The sequence below is a fragment of the Loxodonta africana genome, chromosome 9 (assembly GCF_030014295.1).
Source record: "Loxodonta africana isolate mLoxAfr1 chromosome 9, mLoxAfr1.hap2, whole genome shotgun sequence".
Lineage (NCBI taxonomy): Eukaryota > Metazoa > Chordata > Mammalia > Proboscidea > Elephantidae > Loxodonta > Loxodonta africana.
This window is the reverse complement of record NC_087350.1, coordinates 20,315,932-20,337,193: the sequence shown is the minus strand read 5'-3', so window position 1 is coordinate 20,337,193 and position 21,262 is coordinate 20,315,932. Positions and strand designations below refer to the sequence as shown.

Genomic DNA, 21,262 nt, shown 5'->3' with positions numbered 1-21,262 from the left:
CACCCCCTGCTGCCCTTTTTCCACCCCACTCACTAAGCTGTCTACGTCTTCAGGCTCTGTCAGGATTCAGTCTCATTGAATTAGCTTGGTCTGTTCTTAACTACGCTAGGGTCACAGCGTTCTTTCTTCTACCCGAGGGGACCTTTACTAAGTTGTAGAAAACAGAGAACCTTCTGGCCCGCCTGAGAATGGAAAACAAATGGGTGCTGTGAAAGACCAGAATCTGAAAATGGGTGTGGGGCAGAGCATTATATGTGAAGAATGGGATCTCGCAGGAGATATTTGTTTTCCCCCTTAAAGGAAATCTCGAAGGTGCGTAAGTGATAGGCACAGCCTGCTGTAACTTGAAATACTAGTTGAGTTTTTCAGTGAACTCAGAAGAGGAAGCAAAACAAACTTACCCTGTGCGCCACTGTGGGTTAAAATAATAATGAAATCAAGTCCATTGGGTGAGTGAGATGTACCACCCAGAGAAATCACTGGAAAGGGTCGCCTTGCCTTGCTTTCCTGGCCTCCTCTACCCTCTGCTCTGTGTCTGTCATCCGGCCCACCAGGTCGCAGTACTGTTTTTCGGTGGTCTATCACAGCTTTCATTTCTCATCCTTCTGACGATGTACAACTCTCTCTTATTCATCTTCTCATGTCTTCTCTGACACTTATTTCCATTTTTAAAAAAAAAAAACATTTTTTATTGTGTTTTCTGTGACAGTTTATACAGCAAGTTAGTTTCCCATTTAACAGTTACTACACATCTTGTTCAGAGACATTGGTTACAGTTTTCACATGTTTTAACGTTCTCTTCTGGATATTTTGCTTTGACGCTTATTTCCATTTTTATTTGATCTTCATATTTTAGCCCTTTCTTTCACTGATAAAACACAACTAACTCTTCCCTACCATTTTTTTGTTTTCTTCATTTTAAACTGTAGAACTTGCCGCTTCTCTGCTTCTGGCCCTGAGGTATTTTCTTTTTACCTTCTGATAGTCTCCCTTTTAAATTGTTCCAAGTTCCCTTGATTTCGTTTGAATAATTTTTGCAGCTGAAAAAACGAGGGGAAGGGGAACACTTACACAAAGTACAGTTAGGAAGAATGCATCAGTGAGCTCTGCGAGGGGCAGGTTAAACAGTGGGGCTTGCAGCAGGGAATTGTCTCTTGTGTTCTTTGAAATCACGTTCAGAGATTTTACTAAACGCCTCTTGGTTTTGGAAGAAAGCCACATCTGTTTTTCTCTAATTCATTTAAAGGTAAACACAAATTATGCCTCACAATCAAAGATAATAAGAAACTTCTCTGAGTTCTAGAAATACTTTTGTCAGTATTCTAAAGATTAGATTAGATTGTAAAATAAAATTTTACGGAAGAGTAGATTTGAGGAAAATACAGAAGTGGGTATTATTTCTGTATAGGAAGAAAATTTCAATTTTCAGATTCATAAGAAACTTCCTTTCTAGTTTAGGTATATCTGATAATGTGCAGAGAACAATTTTTAAAATCCTCATTTCTGAACATCAGAAAGTATATGTGATGTCAGAAGTATTCTTTGGCTAATGTTCACAACATTGAAAATTCAGTAGTACTAAGGTTGGCTAATATTAACAAGAGATCCTTTATGTGCGTTAATTTGTCCCAAGTAAGTGGTCCTGGTGAAGGCGAGGTTGCCTGGCCTCTGTTACAATTAGTCATAGCGAACCTTAGGTCCACGTGGTTTCCGGTATCAGCACCATTTAAGGTTGACTTTATTCTTTTTTGCCAGAACCTGAAAAACAATACTATAGCTTAAAATTTAGTGAAAGGTTCCCTGAAACAGCAAGAGCGAAATGTAGAAATCTAGAAAGATAGTTGTGAAAACGTGTACTTTATATTATTTTGTTGGGACTGTTTTAATCGGAGCTAAATGATGAGTTCTGTTTTCTGAGTCTTTCAGAAAAAATACTGCAACTATTTCCTTTGTGATAATATCCTTCCTAAATTCTGGAGCTTTTCTGCTTCATTTGTTCTTTCCATATGCTTGACTGTCACTACGTTCAATGGTAACTTTGGTTTAAATATTAATTCACAGGAGATTTTAAAAATCGTATGTAAACCCAGCTTGGTTTTATGCATTTTCAATGTTTGTTGCTCCTTTTAAAATTCTATACATTGTAAGAGAACACTTTTAGAGTAGTTCTAACATTGGGATATTTAAAATGATGAAGCTAAGTACAGATATTAAATTTTAGCTAAGTGCCTTATTGGTGTGTTTATCTTTTGTGACAAAGGTCTGTTTTATATTCATGATGTACCATGATACATTCATGATGTATTTTTGTTTTCTGGAAACCAGCATTTGATATTAGTAAAACTCACTTGGCTCTCTCGTGAACCCACAAGAGAAGATGGAGACTGTGTTCAGTTTGCCGCTCTGGCGCCATCAGCACACAAGCCTAGCAAAGTGGCACAAGATGAGTTTAGGGAGTGCAGAACCAAAGGTCCCTTCACTTTCTAGGAACTAGCTTTAGCAAAATGGTAGCCTTGGGCAGCGCTCATACTCGACTGAGGCAGCATTCATGTTGAGTGGTTTCCCAGGCGTTGGTGCCCCAGCCTCTGCTAGAGTCCTGTTGCCCTGCAAGAATTCATAACTAGTCTACATTTATGTAGCCATAACCTCTTACAATAGCTTCATTGATACTTGATTTCCATAGAAAAGCTTTATGGATTCTGAGTCATAGCTCTTGAGGCACCAGCCCCCACTCCGGCCTGCCCTTTCTATCTGTGAGTGGCTTTTGTGTCCTGTGTTGTACTGATTGTGCCTTTGGACGACAACTTACTTGAGTGATGGGGGGAGGCAGAGTGATTTATTAAAAGTAATTACAAAGAAACCAAACAAAAGGGGGTAATTGCAGAGCCTTTAATATGCAATTTGTTATTTTATTGCTGGAATATTTGGAACTTGCTTGATTATCTCAGTCTTATATGTGGGTCTCCCATTTTTTTTCTCGTAAATCCCTAACAGATACGTAATTTATTAAATTTTCTGTACTCAGGTCTTAAGTTAGATCAGGTTTCACATGAGCTTGGCTTTTTCACCCTCTTTTCAAAAAGCTGGACCAAGGAAGAATTGCTGATAAAATGTATTTTGGGTAGCCTTAGGAAAGACGTCTGGTCTGTATAATTTTATACTGTTAAATTTTCATCTCTTCAAACTTATTATTTTTTTTAGACTGCAGTTAAAAAAAAATGTTCTGAGAATTCTGAGTTATAAAATTCCTTCCTGTCTTCAGCTAGCATAAAAGGGAAAATTAAAGTATAGTCATCCACTTCCTCTCACACACTTATTCACATATTTTAAGAAGAATCTTTGAATGGAACTATGAGTATAATAATAGCTAACACTTGCCATGTGTCAGGCAAGCACTATTGTGCATTACATGTATCAGCTCACATAAATGTGCCATTAAAGTAGTGTCACAAACCAGCCGTATACCATTAGGATGTTGGAGACTGCATCAAACCCTTTGAAAGTAGGTGAGGTATAAACAAGTCAAATCATTGCTATAGAAAAGAATGCTGTGGGCAAGATTTTTAAATTCTTCTTAACCCAGCTTATTGACAGCCTTGGACCACCGGCGTAAAGCCGCCATTTCTAAATTAGGAAATCCCAACCAGCATGTATTTTGAAAACACTTGAAAGCGTGCAGATAATTACACAATTGTTGATTTTAGCAGGTTTGACGCCAGCAGCTCTTCTGTGCCATGAAAGATTAAAGCCATTTTAATGGAAAACATAAGAGTTCTTCTGGAGAAGGGAGGCAGGGTGAGAAGAATTCCATGGATTTGTAGTTACGTTTATAGGACGCATTAGCTGCATTCCTGTGGCAGAATGCCTTACTTGGCAATCGTTCTCCTCTTCGGCATTTTAATGAGCTGCTGTTTAGTGCCTGGTATCATATGGCACTAATAAGGTGCACTTTTTTTAGGAGCACCTACTGGTGTCAGTGTAGTTTAGGGCCTGTCATTATTTCCATTAATCTTCTATTTCAGGAGGCTGGGTCCAGCACACATCTTTGAGTCCAGCGGGTGTGCACATAATTTATAAATATGGGTCTCTCTACACAGGAAAAGGGACACTCAAGCTTTGTCTTCCCAACACTCAGAAGAGGACCCGGTCCCTTGCAGCCTCTTAAATGTTGAATGAATGAAAGGAATGAATCCCAAACAGCACTTAACCTTTTAAACTCATACCTGGCTGTGCATAATTTTTTTTTTTTTTTTACTGTCCAGGTTTTTATTTAATTATTATGTTTTTTAATGACAGAGATATTAAAGTACATTTGGTAGGGTTTTCCTGGCTTTATCATGGGTCATCTCTTTGATCATGTCTATAAAGTCAGTTCGGAGCCAGGATGACATGTCCTTTCTCTGACACCTAGTTGTGTGCCCCCGAGTTAGTCACTTGTTTTTTTTTTTTTTAATTGAGCTTTAGGTGGAAGTTTACAGCTCAAGTTAGTTTCTCATTCAAAAATTTATATACATGTTTTGTGACATTGGTTGCAGCTCCTACAACGTGACAGCACTCTCTGCCTTTCTGCCTCGCTCGAGTCACTTCTGTTTTGCCCACAAATCTTTTTATTTAATAGGCCATTAAACCCATTTACATTAATCAATAAAATCAATATATTTGGCGTCCATTCTGTCATATAGTTTTGATACATACATTTTTTCTTTAGTTCATCTTTTGGTGTTAGGAAGGCTTGTATTTTTGTGCTCATGGTTGCTTTTATAATTCCACCTTTTGCCACTTGTTTTTTTTTTTTGTTGTTGTTCTTTGGGACTGATTCCCTGCAACAAGCAACACTGAAGTTAGATACTAACCTTTCTTACCTTCCCCTCTTAGTCTCCAGTATCTGATTTGAAGTACTATCTTTTTACTGCCAAATACCTGTACCTGTAAGACAGTTGGCAAGCCTAAAGTATTTTTCATATAATCTTCCCTTTTTCCCCCATTTTGATAGTTGTCCTATATCTGCAGTGTCAGAACATACAGAAATTACTTATTATACTGCATCCTTTATGAAATCACTTAGTTTTAATTCTGCAGGTAAATCCATATTCAGTGTTGGTCAGAGCTGAACCAGCCTTCATGCATCACGGCCATGATCTCTTCCTGAGTTCTTCTTTGTTTATAAGCTTGTGCCTGTAATACATGAAGGTCAGTTCAGCTAGATAGACAATCCTTGGCTCATGTTTTCCTTATTAAAGTATCTGAAATATGTGACTTCATTGTCCTCTTGTATAAACTCCTGCTGTTAGCAAGTCTGATGCAGGTTTCATTTTTTTTTTTCCCCTTTTCTTCTGGAAGTCCAGACTTTTTTCTTTAAATTCCAGTCGTTTTACTATCATATGTCTCATTGTGTGGCAGGTTTCCCAGTTGTCACCTGGCTTTTGAGCTTTGTTTTTCTCATTTTAAAAACGAGAATACAGATAACTTGTTTTGCCTGCTCATGGTGGTTTTGAAGACTAAGCGAGATATTGTATATAAAGTGCTTTGAATTTAATATTTAATTCTCTTGTTACCCTTTAAGGTCCCTCGTTGTTAGGAACTTTAAGATTTGGAGTGTCTCCTTTTACAGATGAGCAAATGGACTTCCTTTGGTTTCATATCCGTGAGAAATCTCAGATGGATACTCAGGGGAGTCTTGTCGCTATCCTGCCTTTTCATGACTCCGTCTGATAAACTCTCTGTACCCATTCATGGTGGCTTATGGGATGAAGAGCGGGAGTGCTTTTGGGACCATCTCATCCAGAAAGCTCCATCTCCATTTTATTCTTCTCACACTCTTCCCTGTTATATGCTAGCTTCTCCAATGAGACTGGGCTTATATGATTTGAGTTTATAGATGTGTAAGTTGCTGTGAGTTGGAATCAATTTGACAACATACAATCACAGACCAATACACAAGAAAATTACTCTGTTTTTCAGCTGATGAAGAGAGCTGAGAACCCAAGGCAGTCTAATCAGCCAACCCATTTCCTTAAACATTCATTGTACATAAGGCTCTGCATAAGAAACTGCTGGAAAATACCAAAGAAATATCAGATGTCACATCTGGCCATGGGAAGATAAAACGCATGACATATCAAAGGTCGCTTACAAAGCAGCGTGTGATAAACATATCCAAACCAGTGTAGCAGAAACCAGGGGCATGAGTAGATGGCGCATTTCACCTGGGGCTACCCTGGACTCGAGTTTCCATGCCTGGGCCTTGTTTCTATAAAGCAGCTCTTTATACATGCAGTCTGGAAGTATGGTGGGAAATTGGGTAATTGAATTAACTGAATCCATTGCAGTGTTTTCACCTGATATGTAAGCACAAATAGGGGTTTGCATATTAAGTATTGTTAGTGTCTTTATTTGAATATGTAATTTTTCATAATACGTTCGTCCATGTTTTACAAGTAAGGCTGGAACCCATCACGAAAGTTCTGGTGACACTTAGGAATCAGGATGTTTTTGAAACCCAAGGCAGAAACGTAATATTGTCTATAATTCCATGTATAACACATTCCTTACTGAATTGTGTACTTACTTAAACTGTTTAGTAACCACTCATTGCATGCCCATGACGTTCAGGACCCTGGATAAGAAGTAGGCAGTACAGAGATGAATAGAAAATAGTCCTCCAGGTGTTTACAATTGAGGTGTAAAAACTATATAGAGTAGAAAACAATTGAAGTAGACTGTTTCAGAGCTGCAGAAGTGTACAATAGGATACGGAGCATTTTGGATCTCTATAAAAAAGGATGTCTTATTTCTGGGCTATTTTCATTATTCACAAGCCTTGCCCAGACTGATAGGATACAGTTTTTATTTTCCTGTTCATTCAACTTCTGTTATTTTGTAGAATTAAGGCTACCATGATTTCTGTTACCAAAATTCAGATTGCTCTCGTGAGCACGTATTCATCTATAAAATGAGTATGTGGCTTTGGCTGAGTAAGGTGAAATCAGAGGTCTTCAGCTAGTTTAAAACCAGTTGCTATCGATCCTGCTCCAGCTCATGGTAATCACATGTTTCAGCTTCCTCTAAGTTGGGGGCCATAAGATTTTTTACTCTTGTGCTCTCTGTTTGCATTGGTATTTTTTTTTCTCCCTTCCCTCTGGACATTTGGTTTCAAGCCAAAAAGAGAGATTAGAATGTTTCGGAATTAGGGACAAAGCGGGGAGATAACACTGAACGGTGCTTTTAAAGCCCCAGAGCTTTTCAGAGGTCCCGCCTCTGTTGTTCTTGGATGTTGTGTCCTCTTGTTGAACAGCACCCCACATGTTTTCAGAATCGAAGTATAACATCACCTCTTTTTTAAAAAGTGTCTTAAAAATAGCTGTATGTGCCTTTCATCTTCCTGATGATAAGAACAAAGGGGCTTGTCAGGTAAGCCGTGTAAATATATATATATGTATGTATATCCAAGCCATTTAGCTTTATATATATCTTTCTATAAATGAAGAGAAGTTGGCTTCTCAGAGCCTAAGTTCTGAACCATACATCTGTGAAGATTCAGATTTTCGTGTATGTGAAAGCAGGAAAACAAACTGGTATGCAATAATTTGCAGCAAGGAAACTTGAAATGGGAAAAAGTGCTCTCAGAATGTATGTTGTTACTTTCAGGCATTTTCATAGACAAGGCAGCAGTAGTAATTTTATGTGGCCTGGTTTATAACCAAAAGGTGTGAAGCTGGTGCTGTGCATATCCTCTGGCCATTTTCCATCATGGCTTAGGTGTCTAAGAAGAGGAAAAATGGAGAATGGCAGAACAAATCTAGAAGAGAAATGGAGTAGGACTCTGGATTCTATTCACTGTGCAACTAGGCCTCTGGTTTTTCCTCAAGTGTACGCACACGTACACTTGGGTCTTCAGTATCTGAAGATACACCCTTAACATTTTTTTCTGACAAAGATAAAGGATGCAGCGTGCTCCAGTAGGCAACAGAAGATAGCAGGGTCTCTCTCAACAGCTTTATTGCATTAAAAGCTGTGTGTATACTTTATATGCCCTAAAATTCACCCATACAGAATTCGTTGAGTTTTCAGAAACATACAGTTGTACAGTTAATACCACAGTTCAGTTTCAGGCAGTTTCCATTCCCCAAAAAGTTTCCTTGTGCCCATCTGTAGTCCGTCCCATCCTTACCTCCAGCCACAGCAACCACTAGCCTGCTTTGTCTTACTGTTTTGCTTTTTATGGAAACTTCATATAAATGGCATGATACACTATGTAGTCTTTTGGATCTGGCACTTTACCACAATCTGTTTGAGGTTCATCAGCATCAGTAGTTCCTTTTTTATCACTGAGTAGTATCACATTTATGGATTCACTATACTTTGCTTATCTATTTACCAGTTGATAGACATTTGGATTTTTTTGAAGTTTTTGGCTGTTATGAATAATGTTTTCGTGAGTATCCATATAACTGTCTTTGTGTAGACCTGGGCTTCTAACTGGTTCATTCTAGTTGAAACCCCTGCTGAGAATTTGCATTTCCGTTCCAGATCTCCTGAATCAGAATCTACATTTTCACAAGATCCTTAGGTGATCCTTATGTTTAATACAGTTCGAGAACCACTGCTTTACTAGTGAATCTCAGAACCGGTCCTTAGCCAGCAGCATTAGCATCGCCTGGGAACTTGGTAGAAATGCATTTCTCTTGGGTAGATAACCTAGTACTGAAATAAACCCAAAAGATAGCGATTGGATCACATGGTGGGCGTATATTTAACTTTTTAAGAACCTGCTAAACTGTTTCCCCAAAATACTGCACCATTTTAAATCCTTGCCAGCAGTGTTTAAGGTTTCCAGTCTCTCCACATCCTCACCAGCACTTGATGGTGTTAGTTTTCTTAATGTTCGCCATTCTGGTGGGTGAGGACCATGCTTCTTGTATGTCCTGCTCTTAATTTTTGACAGGATCTGGAAGTGTCTGATACCCTAATTACTCTTTTGTCCTCCGTCTTACAGATTAGAAGGCAGTGGCCCAGTCAGTGGAAAATCTAAATGTCTCGCCCCAGATCTCCAGATGAGTCACCACACCTAGAGTCCACATGCATCACCAGCAGTTGCAGCAACCTGTTTTTGTTCTGACTCTTAACTCCTGGTGACTCAGAATCCTGTGTGTCCTTGTAGCATTGTTAGGTGTGGCTTTCCTCTTAGTTTTTAGAAATGATCCATTCTTAGTCTCTCTCTGGAATTTGGCATGGTGAAATCCAGTGTGTTTTCTGCAGACGGGTGCTGGTTTTCCTCACTGTGCTCCTTAGCTGCAGCTTCTGGGCCTTGGATCACCCAGAAATGCCTTCCAAAGCTGGCTCCATGTTGACCCTGCAGCCACGGGTCATCCTGAACACTGGGGCTGACGCTGGCCTCCTCAGAGCCTGTGGGGGTTAATTGAGATGACTTAGCTAAAACAGTTGGCACTTAACCCTTTAGTTTTTATTGGCATGAATGGTATGCCAGTCACTTTTTATGTCTCTGGACCTCCGAGGTAAGGCATGATTCCAGTTCATTGAGCATCCAGGTGGGTCCCTTATGAAATGTGTAAAGCTCAGCAAACCAGAGTTGGAGCCTCGCTGTTGTGTAGGCTGAGTGTTTTATTAGGTGATGCTTCCTAAATGTGTTAGTTTTGTGAACTTTTGCCTTATTTCCCTTTATTTCTGTGAGGTAAGGCTTGCAAATATAATTATAGCTTTCCTGTATGATAGTTAGGGAGCCCTGATAGGTTTGTTTTGGTTTTTCTGTGTCATATTTGGAAACCAGAGATTCCCCATGTAACCTAATGGAAAGGCACCCACAATAAATTACTTATCTAGTTCTCACTGATATATTGTCATACCACAGATCAGTGGTGCCACAGTGCCACTCGCCTCACTGGTGGCTTGTATTACCAGATCATGTTTCTCAAAATCTATGTTACCAACCAAAAATTTAAACACAGTAAGCATGCATTCCAATTCAGAAAACACATGCCATCAGAAAAAAAAATTAAGGAGAAAAAAAGTGATGAAATTAATACGTAATGTATTTTAGAGCCCCCTCTTGAAGAAAAATTGTGAGAGACTAATTACCTGGATGGTATGTGGATAATAATACCATTCATTTGTTTCTTCTTATCCATACCAGTGAGACAAAGTATTCATAAGTTTATAGACTTAAAAAAAATATGCCTTGGTTACTTCACGTAACTGTCCTCTGGGCAGCAGCAAATACAGCAGTCATGTTTTTACAGGTTTGTGTGTCCTGTCCCTGTCTTTTGGCTTTATTCAGGAATACCAGTTGTATTTCTCAGAGCCGCCATGTCAGCTGATTTTCCTCTCCCTTCAGTTTGTCCACTGTGGGAGAAAAAATTGTTATTATTCCTGTTCCAATTTGGAAGCTCCCAAAGTGTTCTTCAGGGTGATGTTAAAATTCATATTCTTGGATCGACCTGTAATCAATAAGTCAGCGCTGTTGTTTCTTTCACCCAAACCATTTTGAAGTTTGTTTACAGGCTGGTGCAGCGTGTACAAATACCCAGCTAGTCGATGGTGCTGCACACTGGGCATACCTCCTCCTGCTTTGTGACTTTGTGGTACATTTCCTGTCTAAGGTGACAAAACATTTGCCCTATCACCAGTCTTCACATGTGCTGTTCAGTGGCATTGCGTACGTTCATCATGTTGTTCGTCTGTCACCATGAACCGTTCCCGGATTTGTCCATCGTTACCTCCGTTACCTTCTGCTGAACAGGGTTGCGCTATTTTAACTTCTTTCATGACAGAAAGTGAACTCTAGTGCAGGCAATTGACTGTGAAATGATATTTTCCCTGAAAGGGCCATTCCACGGTTACATTGAGTTTCTAAACGTTAAAGAGAACTCAGTGCTTGGAGGTGTGGAGATCCCACCTGGGCACCTTGCTGCCGCACAGGACATCAGGAAGAACTAAAAAGTTAAGGTAACCTCAGAAAATAAAATCATCACCAACAAGGAACTATCTAAAATAACTGGAGAAATGTAAATCCAAGGAACTGGATAAGAGCACTGGTGAATGTGGTGTTTTGAAAGCTCCCTGAGGTCCTAAGTACTTGTGTGTGTGCTGGCTGTAAAAGAGAGGAAATGGCTGGGAAAGTTGAACACCTGAGATTTCAGTTTAGTGCTTGATTTGGGAGACTGTACAGGACCAGAATTGTTCAGAGTTGGAAAAGACCTTACCAGTTGCCATCGAGTCTATTCCGACTCGTAGCAACCCTCTAGGACAGAGTAGAACTGCCCCGTAGGGTTTCTGAGGAGTGGCTGGTAGATTCAAACTGCTGATCTTTTGGCTAGTAGCCGAGCTTTAAACCACTGAGCCACGAAGGCTCCAGAAAAGACCTTACAGCTTCTCTTAAGTCAACCCTTATTTTACATGTGAGAACATTGAGGGCCTTCGAGACTTTAGTTCACAGGCCAGTCACAGAGTGCTGAGCCTAGAACTCCTATCCATTCTATTTTTTCCAATGTCTGCCCAGACAGCACCCCAACGTGGGACGTAGAGACAGAGCTGCTTTGAGTTACAACAGGTGAGGAGAAACGTGTCAGGCAGGTCTGTGTTGTGTTGGTAGGGCAGAGATGTTGACAGAGGCAGGGACAGAAGGTCTGGGAGACTCATGGGGGCCTTACAAGGTCATCCCTATGGCCAAAGTGAGTGGGCTTGTCCTGGTTTATTGAGGATCTGCCCATCTTGGCTTTGTTAGAAGTGGACCAGGTCAGATTTGGAGGAGCTCAGTCATTCCACAAAGCAGGCCAAGATTCCATGGTGAGGCAGCTGGGTGCCTGCGAGAGTTGACAGAAATTTTGCTCTTAATATTAGTGATTTTACAAGTCACAGATTATTTCAGGCTTTTGTGAAGCTTGTCACAGAACGAGCAATGGCAACATGAAAACACTGTCATTGACTTTTTTTTTTGGTCAGACAATAAATGTGGCCAGGTAACTAGGTATTTTATTTTGGAATGTAGGAAGGACACTCTCATAAATACATTTTCATCAGTCTCTGCAGGTATAAAAATTAAAAACTTTTTTTTCCCCTAAAGTGTGAGGCTGCTTTCCATTTTTGTAGATGTCTGTACCTTAATGAATTGTGAGTTTATCTTTAAGTGAAGTTTTTCTACAGTCTGTCTGGCTTGGTTATTTGCTTATAGGCGAAATATAATCACGCACACTCCCCAAAACAGTATTCATAAAGCTAACGCCAAACTTGGATCACGAAAGGTTTAGTCACCCAGAATTCTATACAGGGTGAATGGCTGAGGAAAGAAGCAGCTTGTGTTGTCTCTGGAACATGGCTGGCAGATACAGAAAGATTGTACGCAGCATGGACAGTAAAAAGACAAGGTAGATACCAAGCAGCTTCACATTTGTAGAAGGCTCCTTCTCTGCTCTCCTCCCAGCAAAATGAAAGGTGCTGGAGAGAGGGCTCCAGATGACACGCCTGGGTGGGTAACCTTGATACACCTGGGTCTTTGTTGAAGATTAAGCCATTAACTTGGTCAACAATAGCATTACCTAGTCATAGAACACCAGATTACCGTGAAGCAAACCTAAACAATGCTAAAATATGTTCTGACAGAGGATTACTGATGAGCCAGTGTGTGTGTATAGCTGATGGACCGTTGTGCAAGCAAACACACTCGCACACACACCACCACCCACACACTTTATCTGTTTAATCTGCCTTTGGCATCTGGGCAGGGGGAGGCTTGGGCTGAGTGACCACAGTCTCCCATGTTGGACTGAACTACAGGCACTATTTCCAGAGCTGGCGTGGTCTCATCTGACTCTGACTCACAGCCTGACCAACGCCTTAGCTCCAAGAGCATTGCCCTGTGTATAGTGCAAAGTCATGGTCATGGGCCATCCCAGGGAGAGGCTCAGTGGAAAAAATGAAGGCAGAGCAAACCAGGCTCCAGGAAAGACGGTGAAAAATAACTTAGCTTTGCTTGCCTTCCTCCTCATTCTTGATGGAGTTGAAGATAATGGAAGATGGAATCTGACTTGTTGCTACAGGACTTCTCACTCGTGTTCAAATCCTTGAATGGGGGAAGGAGGTGAAATAATCAATGAACCTGTTGTTGTCATCTCTCCTTTTTTTGTTTTTCTTTTTTGTAATCAGACCTGTCTTGAGATTATGGACTATTACAGAATGAGAGAAAGGAGGGGAGTATGAATGTGTGTGAACCTCAGCGCTCTTTGTTTATTGTCTTCAGAATGATCTTCCATGCATCCGGATGGCGAGGTGCACTCAGTTACATGAGGGTTAAAGATAAAGCACCTCTTTGGCATTCTTGGGAGGGCTTTTTCTTGGGAAAAACTGTTACCAGCCTATTTGGAAGTACTTTATTTTTTAAATACAGTTCACTGCAGTAAACCTTAATGTATTAGAAATAATTAAAGTCGCTGTTTGTTTAGCGGCTCAGTAGAAAGAGTTCAATTGTAGCGAGTATTTAACTTCCCAGGCAAATTTCGTTCTCTACTTTTCTTAGCAAGAGAAATGTTAATCTTTTGCGGGTGGACACTTTTCCCAGAACACGTGTGGTTCCCGTTAACTTCTGTCTGCACAGAGCTTTGGAGATGGCCTCAGCTGAGTGCTGTGGGGCATCCATGCTCTAGAATTAAATTAAGGGAAGTCTTAAAGTACATTTTTCCCTCACTTTAGTCATTAACGACATGGAATTCACGGTCAGACAGACGAATTGGAATCCCATCTTCACCCCTTACTAGCTTTCCTGCCTTGAAATAAATCAGCCTGTGTAAGCCTCAGTCACCTCAAGGTAGAGTTGCCGGAAAGCATTTAGCATAAGGGCTACCACTGAGTAATTGCTCAAAAACAGGTAGTTATCAGTGTTATTGGTGATGGGCTTCTCTGATACCATGTTCAGGCTTTTAAGTTGTTTTCTTCTGTGGAACCAGAAGGAGCCCTGAGAACCAGTAAGGTAGACCATGAAATGTAGCTTGTGGAAGAGTGGCTGCGAGAGAGTGTGTTTGGACCATAGGTGTGAAGTCGGGCCAGCTGAAGTATCCCCAGCATTCAGACCAGGGAGGGAGGCAGCCCGGTTACTTCTCTGGCAGGTGCCCAGCCACGCCCAGAGGCGCATTGTCTCCCAGGGTGCTGGGCAGGGGCTCGGGGGGGGGGTGGGCACTGCTATGGGCTCACATAGCCATGTGTTCTGTTGGGAGTTCCCACTAGGCGCCTCCACAGAGGCTTTTCATTGAACTCATCAGAACTGTGATACTGATTTTGTTTTTCTGTTCAGGTCTTAATTAAAGTGGTCTCAGTTTGCGAAAGGTCTGGCTATCCAGAGATACAGTGCTTGCTGGTGTTCTGAGCATTGAAGAATTCCAGTAAGCTTTCAAAAACAAGAGAATTGTTTTTCCCCTGCTGAGGTCTGAGTTTATAATAACTATTATTGTTATATAGAATTGGCTCATAATCATTAATAAGTTTCCCTAAGCGCTCGACTTGATAACAGAAAACCACTTAGCTCCTGAGGAGAAGTGTGCTTGGTGTTTGTCTCAGCTATGAGTAATATGTTATACATGATTTAAAATGGCTTCTGAGTGTCCTTACTCAAGATCAATATTTTTTAGAAAGAAATTTTTATAGGTAAGCCATAACATTACTTGATAATCAGACATCATTTTCAAGTAGTTAAAAGGATCATTGGACAAAACCCTCCGGACTGACTTTGGTTTCTTAATTGCTCAGGATTGAAACTGTACATGCCCTATAAATTATGAGCAGGCTTGAATTTTTTATGGGGAAAGAAATTATTTTTTTATGCAGGATAATTGTCCTAGCAAGTGTAATATTACTGAATTAGCTCTATCAGGGTATGCAGATTGCCACTGTAGCTCCCTGAATCTCTGCTTTTGTCCTGTGATGTTTTATTGTAAATAGAGAGCGAGGAACAAGAGAGAAAGTGGGGCAAGAACAAGGGGAGCACGCCAGGAGAAAATACCACTGGTAGTTTTCACTGGTCCTTGGCGGTCTTGGTGTCTTCTTGCCTCTGTTTACGGAGAGCAGCAGCTCAGCTGCAGTCTCACACCTCAGTAAGGGGCAGTGTTGGCCACCATCTAGAAAGATCTTAAATCTCCTAGGCAGTGCTACGCTACTTCTCTATCAGCAGTAAAAGCAATTTCAAGGTCTTCGTAGGCCATGGGAAGTATCACATGGCCTGTAGCCACAGCAGTTTCCAGACATGGCATCTGTGTGACCGTTGACAAATGGGTATGGTCACTGCCTGCCCTGGACCCTGGAAGGAGATGGGTGTATCATGCTGTGGGCCTGAGCACGGGGCCCATCGTCCCCACCCAGCCCTATATGCCCATTTCTTTGCCTGTGTGTTGTCTCTGAGAGGGAGACTGTTGGGAGGGAAAACAGTTTTATTGCCTTCTCAAAATAGAGGAAATACTCAAGGGGGTGGTGGAAGAGGAGGGGATAAATATAGCATTTCCGTCTTCCTGCTTATTCTACTCTTTCCACAGCATTTTTCAGAAGATGGATTTTTGTCCTATCAACTTAAACTAAAAATAGTCCTATACCATTTCTATCAGATTGGCCCTGTTATCACTTAGCTACTTACTTTGTTTTCCCACTCAGAAACTTCTGTGTGAGGAGTCATAAGATGGTCCTAAGATGCTTGTCTTTTGGACATGTCCCCTGGCCACAGTACTCCAGATGAGACTTCCTGAGCAGGTGGCAGAGGCCATCCTTGGGTCCTGGCTGTGGATGGTCAGAAAACTGGATGCTTTGAAAGACTTGTCCTTGCTCCTGTTTCTTCCTTGACCTGTTTTCCTAACTGAAGTTACTCAAATGCTTCTCTCCCTTGCCCCTTCCAGCCTTCCATCAATAAATACTGCCAACCCCACAGCCACTGCAAACATCTGCCCCAAAGCTCATTCCAACAGCAAGAATGTTTGCTATTGGCAGTCCCTTGGCTTACAGAGTTGGGGCATTCATGAGTTGCAGAACAGGGCTGGCTGTTAGACCCTACGCGGCTGAGTGCAGTGGGGAGGTTAGTCGATGCTTGGCAAATGTGAATTCCTTAGGATATGGGAGGGGGAAGGTTATTGCACACGCTGTGCCTGTTTACCAGGTTGATATTTTTCCTCATGCAAAAGTATTAACTTGATGATTGATTTTAGCTAATAAAACCAACTTTGAGGTTTGGGAGGTAATGGCTTGTGTTAGATTTTAGGTACATAAACAAAAAATAAGAACTTATTTAGTTTCTCATTTCCTAATTGTTCAGAGGGTCCGTTTTCATGCATTGCCTGTGTCTTGTCTGGATTTGCCCATTTCAAAAGGCCCTGTGTTTTTTGGAGAATGCTGATACCGGCTGTGGAATCCCTGCCCATTCCCAGGCCCCAGTGCTGCCCCTGGCGACAGAGCGTAGTAATAAGTAAGCTGAGCCAGGTTACAGTCTAACAGGGCTGTGGCCTGGTCTGAACCCTGTAATGAGGAAAGAGCAGATTTATTTGTTCTCCCTGTGCGCCTCCCTCCCCGCATGCTCTTCTATTATCTTTAAGAGGAAATTGAATAGCAAAATTCTGCATTCTCCTGATGGTAATGGCCTGATGTCATCTTTTCCACCCTGAAATCAAGAAAGCGAGAGTCACAACTGAGACCCAGATTTAGTACTTCGTAGCTGCCCGGGGGTAAGCTATATGCATGTATGTTTGTAACAGCTTTGAGGTATAATTTACATACCAGAAAACTCACTGGCTCATATGTTCAATTCACTGATGTTTGCTTAGTAACTTAACTGACTTGTGCGGCCGTCACCACAATCCAGTTTTAGAACATTGCCATCACCCCAGAAAGATTCCTGGTGTCCATTAGCACTCTCCATTCCTTCCCCCCGGCTGACTGGCAATCTCCTTTCTATCTTTATAGATTTGCTTTTTCTAGACGTTTCTTATACATGGAATCCTACGGTATGTGGATTGTTTTAAAAAAGTGTTTTCAGTGAGAGTTTACACAGCAGGTTAGGTTCCCATTTAACAATTTCTACACGTTATTAGGGGAAACCCTGGTGGTGTAGTGGTTAAGCGCTACAGCTGCTAACCAAAGGGTCGGCAGTTCAAATCCGCCAGGCTCTCCTTGGAAACTCTATGGGGTAGTTCTACTCTGTCCCATAGGGTCGCTATGAGTCGGAATCGACTCAATGGCACTGGGTTTGGTTTTTGTTTGTTTGTTTACACGTTATTCGGTGATGGTTACATTTCTCACAGGGTGTTAATAGTCTCATTAACACCACTTTGGTTGTTCTCTTTCTAGTAATCTAGTTTCCCTACCCCCATCTCTACTTTAAGGTAATTGTTGACCATTTGGTATCATATAGATGGTTTTTTTAAGGAGCACGGTACTCACAGGTTATATTCTTTATTTTATGAGCTACTCTGTTATTTAGCTAAAAGAATATGTGAACTTGTGTCTGTCTTCTTTCACTTAGCATATTTTTGAGGTTCACCCATATTGTAGCACGTAGCTGTAGTTTGCTCCTTTTTATTGCTGAATAAGATCCCATTGTACGGATAGACCATATTTTGTCTCCATATTCACTAGTTGGTGGATGTTTGGGTTGTTTCCAGGTTGGGGCTGTTACGAATAATGCTGCTGTGAAGACTCACGTGCAAGTTTTTTGCATGGACATGTTTTCATTTCTCTCGGGTAAATACCTAGAAGTGGAATGGCTGAATCGTATGGTAAATTTATATATAACTCTTTAAGGAACTGCCAGACTGTTACTGAAAGTGGCTGCACCACATTACATTCCCATCAGCAGTGTATGAGGATTCCGGTTCCTTTATATCTTGACATGACTATATTTAAGAAATAACTTTAACCTTTGGCTCTTACTTTACACTTTCCTGCACAAAAGCTAGAAACTATTTTGTCTTTAAGTTTTTTTTTTCTTCAAGCATTGCTAACACACTTTACCTAAAGTTGCCTTATCCTTTCTGCTCGCTAGGTTCTTCTACCACCAGCCGTGCATGGGATAGTGTGGCAGTGTTCCATTTAATTATGTGTTTTTTCTTGCAGATTTGAAATAAAGTATGGAAACACACGCACAGATGTTGTTATTGTCTAAACATTAAATTAGTTTACTTTGAGAAGGAATTTGTTTTTAAATTTTAGATTCTTTTTTTTTTTAAGTTCACTTTTTTATTCAGACAAAAGGTGGTAAGTTTGTACACATGCTGAATATACATGTTGCTTTAATACAGAGTAGACACACATGTGCCTTAGAGCCATATTTTAATAGTGCTTTAAACAGTTAAAGGACAAAGCCTTTAGTTTGTAGAATTGGGTAGCCCTTAAGGGTTCTGTCATTAAAAATGCAACTAGCGATATTTGTATGAATCTGGGCTATTTCCAAAGGCCTGAAGAACTGCAGGAAGAATTTATCGCATCATTGGGCATGCCAGTGATGACTGTGCGTTTCCAGGACCAAGTGATTAAAGTTGCTCGTTATTTTTGCACATTCCAGGATTTGCAGGTGTGTTTTATTTTGACTGTGAGCCTATCATACAAAGGTATTTTTGTAAACAAACCCTCTGATCGGTCATGACAGAGCATTCTGGTGAAAGAGCACTCCTGTCAGGAGTGAGGACCATGGCCCCTCCATGGGAACGAGCATAGCATGGGGGTTGGAACAGTGGTGGTGGGCCCAAGGTACTTCTGAGTCTGTGCCTTTGTGAACCGGTCTCAGAGGTGAGCAGTAAAGATGATAGAGAGGCATTTGGGTTCCTGCATAGCACCCAGGTGACAGGTGACAGAAGACTGCAGGAGGGGAATAGCTGAGATGGTTTCTTGTGGGCTGATAGTCAGACGGGCAACTGCAGCCCAGCTCTGTTTACACGGATTATTTGGGGCTCTGTGGGCGCTGTCACGTGGGGTGGTTTGGCATAAAGGAGCAGTTCTCACGGGGGAGATTTGTGTCACAGCGATGGGGTGCTCTGGGCGGTAGTGGGCAGAGCCAGCGGGAACGCACTGTGTGTGCCCGAGGAGTGCGCTGCCTCCCGCTAGGGCCGTGCAGGTGTGAGTCTGTCTGGGCACAGAGTTTCAGCAGAGAACGCAACTGTTGGATATGCACAGCTTTAGTATTTACTGAATTTTCCAGGAATGTGACTGCCAGATAAATCTGGGAAGGTTGTATTTTGTTTAATTTTTCCCTGAATTGTTGACCATTTTGGAAAATCTTTCCACCAGTGAGGATGCGTTTATGGTGTTGGACTGTGGGTACAGCTGCCGTGGTTGAGGGGTTCTCCAGGCCTGGTGCCTTATAGGGCGCTCAGACCTGAGCTCGTGGACATTGGAACTCATATTAACACGTTATAATCTGCTTTCCTTTTAATTCTCCTTTATATTACAGTGGAACATTGTATCAAGGTCCCTCTTTCCCCATCCATTATATAAATTATGTATATTAGATTTTCTAAGAATTTCTTTTCAAGATAGTTTTTAAAGTGGGGTATTATCTGTGATGCCCTGAGAACCCTTGGCTCAAGATTTTTGGGGTTTTGGGTCCATATCATGAAATGCTAGTTTGGTGTGTGCATGAAAAGAAGTGGCAGTGCTGACAAGGGGAGGGAGCAGCCCTTGTAGGATGCAGGTGGATCAAAGCTCCAGGTAATTGTTGGGGCGGGGGCCACATGGCATGGATCTTTCCTGACTTTCTGGAAATTGACTCTAGTAGTCTTTAAAGCTTTCCTGAGCACGCAGTCTTCTGTCCTTGCCGCCATCACCAACGCCAAGTCCTCCCCACCACCATGCACTCTCTTAGTAGGAACACTGTGTTGTTGAAAGTCCAAACCACAGATTTCACGGGAGAGTGTGCTTAAGAGGTAAGGAGGTACAGGGCAGAGACATGGGTAAGAATCAAGCTGCTCGGGCCTCGTGGGGGAGCCCTGGTGGTGCAGTGGTTAAGGGCTCAGCCGCTAACCAGAACGTCAGCAATCCCATCAGCCACTCCTTGGAAACCCTATAGGGCAGTTCTGCTGTGTCCTCTAGGTCACTATGAGCTGGAATCGAGTAGGCGGCAGCGGGCTCTTGGGCCTTGTGGACCATTACCAAGTTCCTTAAGAGGCCTTCTAGATGCAGGTGTGAAGCCATTTGACCAGCTCAGTTCTGGCCCTTGCCCATGTGTGGTCCTAATGATGATCTGTGTCCCCCGTTACACACCCCAGCTGCCCTTTCCAAAGCCAGTGTTTGCTCAGCAGGGTAAGGTTATTGGAGCCCTCAAGTTTAAGGGCCCTTTATTTCTGTGAGCTGTGTTTCTCCTTTCTGGGCTCGGACACGTGCCGTGCGTTCGTTGTCCAGCCACGCCGCACCCTGGATTGAGAGATGTGATACTTCACCGGCTCCTAAGGACTTGAGAACTGAAGAAAGTTTGTGGGGTTTCCAGTAGTAATAGTTCTCCTCCTTCCATTTGTTATTGCTACTTGAGGCATTTCCAGTTTTAGAAGCACCTTGTCCAGCAGCAGATCAGGGGCATGATGAGGAGAAAATAAAGTTAATTCAGCCGTATCATGGCAGCTCCTAAGAAAGGTTTACTCAAGGGCAAGAGGTTGAACTTCATTTGATTTTGTTTCATTTATAGTAACCAGGTCCCCTGTTAATACAAAAAAAAAAAAAAATGGTTCCCATTCTGTCTTTGCCTGTGCCCCCACGGGTCTCTCAGTACAATCTGAGGGATGCTGCAGGCGGCTTCTCTTTCACTGCACTTGTCCTGGGGGACGAGGTGGCAGCAGTTACTATATGCCCAACAGGGTAATTGGGTTGGCCCCCTGGGGAGGCCGGGCCAAGCTGCTCAAGTTGTAGAAATGTAGATTCCAGTGCGAGATAGGAGCCATGGCGTGTTACCGGAGTATGCAGGAGTAACTCAGTCTTATTTTCCAGGACCTTTCCTGTATTTTGACTTCAACGCAGCAGGTTCAGTCCCTCCACTAGTTCCAAACAGACCACCTCGAGTTAACTTTTTTTCCTGACTGTAAGAGTGACACTGCCTATTAGAGAAAATTCACAAAATAGAAGAAAGTATAAAGAAGACATTTTAAAACAAACAGTATTGATATGCTGGTATTTGCCCTTGAAGCCTGGGAGGGAAAATAATTGCTCTGAAAGCAATGGAGTATGTTTTGTATTTGTAACTTCAAAGGTGGTTCGTTCGGCAACTTTCTATTTTTTTTAATTCACTTATTTTGCAATTCTT

The 21,262-nt window shown here is 41.8% G+C and overlaps 1 protein-coding gene across 19 annotated transcripts in view; it reads left to right on the top strand.

Annotated features, from left to right (window-relative positions):
• Positions 1-21,262, top strand: part of AOPEP (aminopeptidase O (putative)) — a 462,828-nt gene that overhangs the window by 375,657 nt on the left and 65,909 nt on the right. The gene's annotated exons all lie outside the window — the stretch shown is intronic.